The 6,021-nt window shown below is 37.7% G+C and overlaps 1 long non-coding RNA gene across 3 annotated transcripts in view; it reads right to left on the bottom strand.

The window, feature by feature from the left end:
* Positions 1–6,021, bottom strand: part of LOC123798267 (uncharacterized) — a 174,859-nt gene that overhangs the window by 99,438 nt on the left and 69,400 nt on the right. The gene's annotated exons all lie outside the window — the stretch shown is intronic.

Here is a 6,021-nt window from a genome sequence, read left to right as displayed (position 1 = left end):
ATAGGATTATAAAATCTCCATTTTTGGAAAATGGAACTTTTTCCTGATGTTGGGCACTTCGGGTCAATGTGCTCCTTCCATCTTGAGCCAAGGTCACTCAGATTCCAGTAACCAACAGCTTCCACTTTGACCTATGCTTTTGTAGCCAAGGTGATGTCGAGAGATCACAATCTCTCTTTTAAAGAAAATTCACCATGGTCTCAAGATCCTCGAGGTCATGTTTGCCTAAGATCAGGATTTGGAAATTTCTCAGGGCACTGTCCAATAGAATTTGCAGTAAAAACAGAAATGTATATATATGTACATTGTCCTATTTGGTAACCACTAGTTAAATGTGGCTAGTGTGACTGTGAAATTAAATTTTTAATTGATTTCAGTAGCTAAATGCGGCTCATGAATACCATATTGAACAGCATTAGGTTTCAATATATATTTATATTTGGTTGTCACATTAGGCGATAAAAAAATGTTTTGTGTAAAAATGATGAATGTCACCGTGCAGAGAAGTTGACTGGTATAAATAATCCAATCATAAAAGGCTCATTTTTGTTTTGAATATGTAATGAAATTTCCCATCATCTACACTTCTTTAACATTTTTCAGTTAGAAAAATGTAATATCTACAAGGTACTAACTTTTTAGTCTCAAGCTTCAGCTTTAATGCTTTTCCCTCAAGACCTTATAAAACTGCTTTAACTCCCCAGTGGAATAACATCTTGTACACTACCATGGGACTTAACCTTATTAAATTACCATGTGTGAAATGCCCATAACTCAAGTAGTAGCAGGTGCAAAATAGAGTAGCGGGTGGAAGAGTGACAGTAATTTTTAACATCTACACCAGCTGGCAAAAACGACAGGTGCTTAATTCCTCAGTCTTTAAAAATAACTTTCGAAAGCCCACGCTGCATAAGCAAATACTTTCAAGTTTGTTTTTTTAACTACCTTCAAGTTACCTTCCTGAAAAAATGTAATATACATTTTGGGCTTCAAAGTATATTTGAAACTTAACGCACGGGAACTTAATTTATTCTCCTCTATGAATAAAATAAACAATGACTATTAAATTGGGGAAATAAAAATTGACTTTTTAGACTTCATGGTAATATTTCTCAAGAAACATTACATCAAAAAGAACTCTTAGTATATCTTTTTCTAACTATATTTACGTGTCTCTTTCTATACTGGCAAATATAACTTGGAACTTAATAGAATGGAGAAAGAATATCTTCCTTTAAATTCTAAGTCCAGTGGAAACTGTTAATCTATAGATTTATTTAGCAAACCATGTCTATACCCTAAAAGAAAAGAGGAGATTAAACAGCAAGTATCTGGAGTCCAGACTAAAGAGTTACACTCCTTTAAATTACCAAGGTCACTGAAACTAAGGAAGAACAAAATAATGGAGTAATTCAGGCAAAGATCTCAATTTTACAGTTTGATGAGTAAGCCCCGGGCACATAGAGGTGGACTTGTGAGAAGGGACAAAGCTCAGACTTTTCAGGGACAGATCTTGAGGTTGCCCAGAACTACTCAAAAAAAAAAAATTAGTAGAAATACTCCTCATCTTCTTGAACTTTTAAAAAACAACAGCAGTAGGGGCGCCTGGGTGGCACAGCGGTTAAGCGGTTAAGTGTCTGCCTTCATCTCAGGGCGTGATCCCGGCGTTATGGGATCGAGCCCCACATCAGGCTCCTCCGCTATGAGCCTGCTTCTTCCTCTCCCACTCCCCCTGCTTGTGTTCCCTCTCTCGCTGGCTGTCTCTATCTCCGTTGAATAAATAAATAAAATCTTTAAAAAAAAATAGCAGTAAATTCCTTTGTCAGTAATCACATAGGTGGCAAAGAGAAATTCCGGTAGCAAATAAGTTGGGTTTTTCTTTCTATCCTCAAAAAGACAAAGATTATCCTTACCTATTGCCTTCCTCCAACCTGTGAAGGAGAAAATCAACTCATCTTCTAATGTTCATTGTGTAGGGTGACAATAAGTATAACGCTATTAGAAGAGTAGAGGTGATAATCAATAATGCCTGGTGGTACAATAAAAAAAGTGAATTTAAAAGAGAAAAGCAAAACTATATTTAGACTTAAAAATATATATTAAAGACTTCACCCATAACTTGTATAAAAATGTGCTTACTGGTAATATTTGATGACGACAAGTGAGGTTCATTTGAACTACACCTCAGCAGAAATGTCCAAAGAGCAAACACGGACTTACTCTTGCTTACTTTTCCACCCTCATCGGTTAGATGCTCTTAGGAAGAATTGAGGATGCCGTACAGGACAGGGCAAGGCTTAGGTCTGAACCTACCATGCCTACCTCTGTAGCAGCAATAGCTACGTGGCCATTGGGGCAATTACTTAACCTTTGCAAGTCTCAAGTTTGTCTTCCACAAAATATCTTTTAAAAGGATTATTTTGTGAATTAAAATAAATTAAGAATGTAACTTATTTGGCATGTGGCAAACACCTGCATATTTTTCTTCTTGGTTTCTTTAGTACTATCCCCTGGGTTTATATGAAGTATTGGGTTAAATCTTCAATAACTTCCCACTGCCTAGAGGATAAAATTCCAAGATTATCAAGACACACAAGACCTTTTAAGAACTTTTTCAGTTTTGTCTCCTGGTATTTCTTCTTAATTACTCTTCCTCACAATCCTGCTAAATGGTACATTGCATAAGAGCTCAGACTTAGGCTTCAATCCTTTCCATCACATCCTAGATGGGTAACTTTGATTATATTGTATGTAAAATAGCATACTTAGGAAGCCCTGCTGTGTGAATTAAATGAGGCAACATAGAGTGACTATGTAAGAGCTATTTATTGTAAAATCTATATAAACAAAATGGTGGTTATTATTATAATCCTCACCTCATGAAACTGTTATGAAAGTTCCTATTTAGAAAAATTATTTCACATCGTCTAAGGCTTTGGTCACTTATCACCTCTTCCATTGACCTTTCCTCACGTCATCCACCCACAAACACCCACCAATGTGTAGCCTATAGCACCCTGATCTATTATGGTATGTATAATATAGCAAAATCCTTTGTTTGCATTACAACATATCCCTATTCCCAGAGTGTAAAACAGTGCCTGACACATGGTTGGCACTAAATATTTTTTTACATTTTTTATTATGTTATGTTAGTCACCATACAGTACATCATTAGTTTTCGATGTAGTGTTCCATGATTCACTGTTTGCATATAACACCCACTGCTCCATGCAATACGTGCCCTCCTTAATACCCATCACCGGCCTATCCCAATCCCCCACCCCCCGCCCCTCTGAAGCCCTCAGTTTGTTTCCCAGAGTCCATAGTCTCTCATGGTTCATTCCCCTTTCTGTTTACCCCCCCTTCATTCTTCCCTTCCTTCTCCTACCGATCTCCCTGCTATTTCGTATGTTCCATAAATGAGTGAAACCATATGATAATTGTCTTTCTCTGCTTGACTTATTTCACTTAGCATAATCTCCTCCAGTCCTGTCCATGTAGCTGCAAATGCTGGGTAATCATTCTTCCTGATGGCTGAGTAATATTCCATTGTATATATGGACCACATCTTCTTAATCCAGTCATCTGTTGAAGGGCATCTCGGCTCCTTCCACAATTTAACTATTGTGGACAATGCTGCTATGAACATTTGGGTGCATATGGCCCTTCCCTTCACTACGTCTGTATCTTTGGGGTAAATGCCCAGTAGTGCAATTGCTGGGTCATAGGGTAGCTCTATTTTTAACTTTTTGAGGGACCTCCACACTGTTTTCCAAAGTGGCTGTACCAACTTGCATTCCCACCAACAGTGTAAGAGGGTCCCCTTACTCCACATCCTCTCCAACATTTGTTGTTTCTTGCCTTGTCAATTTTTGCCATTCTAACTGGCGTAAGGTAGTATCTCAATGAGGTTTTGATTTGAATTTCCCTGATGGCTAACGATTTTGAAAAATTTTTCAAGTGTCTGTTAGCCATTTGTATGTCTTCATTGGAAAAGTATCTGTTCATATCTTCTGCCCATTTTTTGATTTGATTATTTGTTTCTCGTGTATTGAGTTTGAGAAGTTCTTTATAGATCTTGGATACTAGTCTTTTATCTGTAATGTCATTTGCAAATATCTTCTCCCATTCCGTGGGCTGCCTCTTAGTTTTTTTGACTGTTTCCTTGGCTGTGCAGAAGCTTTTTATCTTGATGAAGTCCCACAAGTTCATTTTATCTTTTGTTTCTCTTGCCTTTGGAGATGTGTCATGAAAAAAGTTGCTGTGGCCGATATCGTAGAGGTTGCTGCCTATGTTCTCCTCTAGGATTTTGATGGATTCCTGTCTCACATGGAGGTCTTTCATCCATTTGGAGTTTATCTTTGTGTATGGTGTGAGAGAGTGGTCAAGTTTCATTCTTTTTTTTTTTTTAAGATTTTATTTATTTATTTGACAGAGATAGAGACAGCCAGCGAGAGAGGGAACACAAGCAAGGGGAGTGGGAGAGGAAAAAGCAGGCTCCCAGTGGAGGAGCCTGATGTGGGGCTCGATCCCAGAACACCAGGATCACGCCCTGAGCCAAAGGCAGACGCTTAACAACTGAGCCACCCAGGCGCCCCAAGTTTCATTCTTTTACATATAGCTGTCCAATTTTCCCAGCACCATTACTAAATAAGTATTTTTAAAAACATGAGTAAATAGATGAATGGAACTATCTCTAATGTCTTCCATTCCCTTAATCTTGAAGGTAAAAAACATATCCTACTGACATTCGTATCCTGGATGTTTAGGTGAGTAACAAAACTCAACAGGTACTAAATTCACTAAAAGTTTAGTCAACGTATTAACGAATTAATGAACGTAAGAATGTATTAATAAATTAAAAGTCCTACAATTATAGGTAAGATAACCCTGAAGTATATAACCACCTTCTAGAAGAAGACAGCAAATGGGCACAAAATCTTTTTGATTGGTAGTGTTTGTCTGGAACACTTTTTTTAACCAACATTATGTAGTTGTGTCCAAGTTCAATAGGAAATAATGCTGTGATTGATTAGCATTTAAAGAATTGTTGTGGGTGCCTGGGTGGCTCAGATGGTTAAGCGTCTGCCTTCGGCTCAGGTCACGATCCCAGGGTCCTGGGATTGAGTCTCACATCAGGCTCCCTGCTCAGTGGGGAGCCTGCTTCTCCCTCTGCCCTTCCCCTCCCCTCGTGCTCACTCACTCACTCTCTCTCCTGCAAAAATAAAAAAATAAAATCTTAGAAAAAAAAAAACGATTAAAAAAAAGAAGAAGAATTGTTGTGAAATCTGCCATAAGATAGGATGGGGAAGTAGCAGGGTGCATGCCATGAATTTGCAGCTCCTGAGAGTCTAGGGAGTTCTCTTCATCAAATCAGTCCCTTTCAATAACGTCAAATATTATAAGGTCCATACTGAACTGACCACATTTTAAAGTTGTTCATTTGGGCCCTGTTCTATCTAGGCACACCAATGAACAACACATCAAAATACAGCAGTCCTCCAGAGTTTACTTTCTGTTGGTGGGAAAGTAGATAATTAACCAAATATATAAATAAATAATATAGGAAGTTAGAAGGCTATAATGCTATAGAGAAATCTAAAGTAGGGAAGAGGAAATGGGGAGCACAAAGGGAAGGGGAGGGCTGGAGACACAAAGACCAGGGAAGACCAGAGAAAGCTGAGAAAAAACTCAGTACAGGTTAACCCAATGATTTCCTGTTTTTAATTCCAAAAAGGGTTTCTTCTCCATTGACAAGTAATCCAAATTACTCCTATATTTTCCCTTGCCAATATATGAGTTCAGAATTTATCTGTCAAATTCCTTAAGTTGTAACCCCTGAACATCACATGGCAAATAAAACCTACCAATATTTAATCCAGTAAAATTAGTGCATCTCTGCAGTTTATTTTTATCTCAATATTCCAATTTCAAGTTCTATCAATTTTAGCAAATAAAACACAATAAAACTTTATGCTACAAAATATACACACACACTCAAAAGATAAAGAAAGAGGC

The sequence above is a fragment of the Ursus americanus genome, chromosome 1, assembly GCF_024610735.1.
Source record: "Ursus americanus isolate L20-20 chromosome 1, mUrsAme1.1.p, whole genome shotgun sequence".
Lineage (NCBI taxonomy): Eukaryota > Metazoa > Chordata > Mammalia > Carnivora > Ursidae > Ursus > Ursus americanus.
The sequence above is the reverse complement of the archived record's forward strand: the minus strand, read 5'-3'. Positions and strand labels throughout refer to the sequence as shown.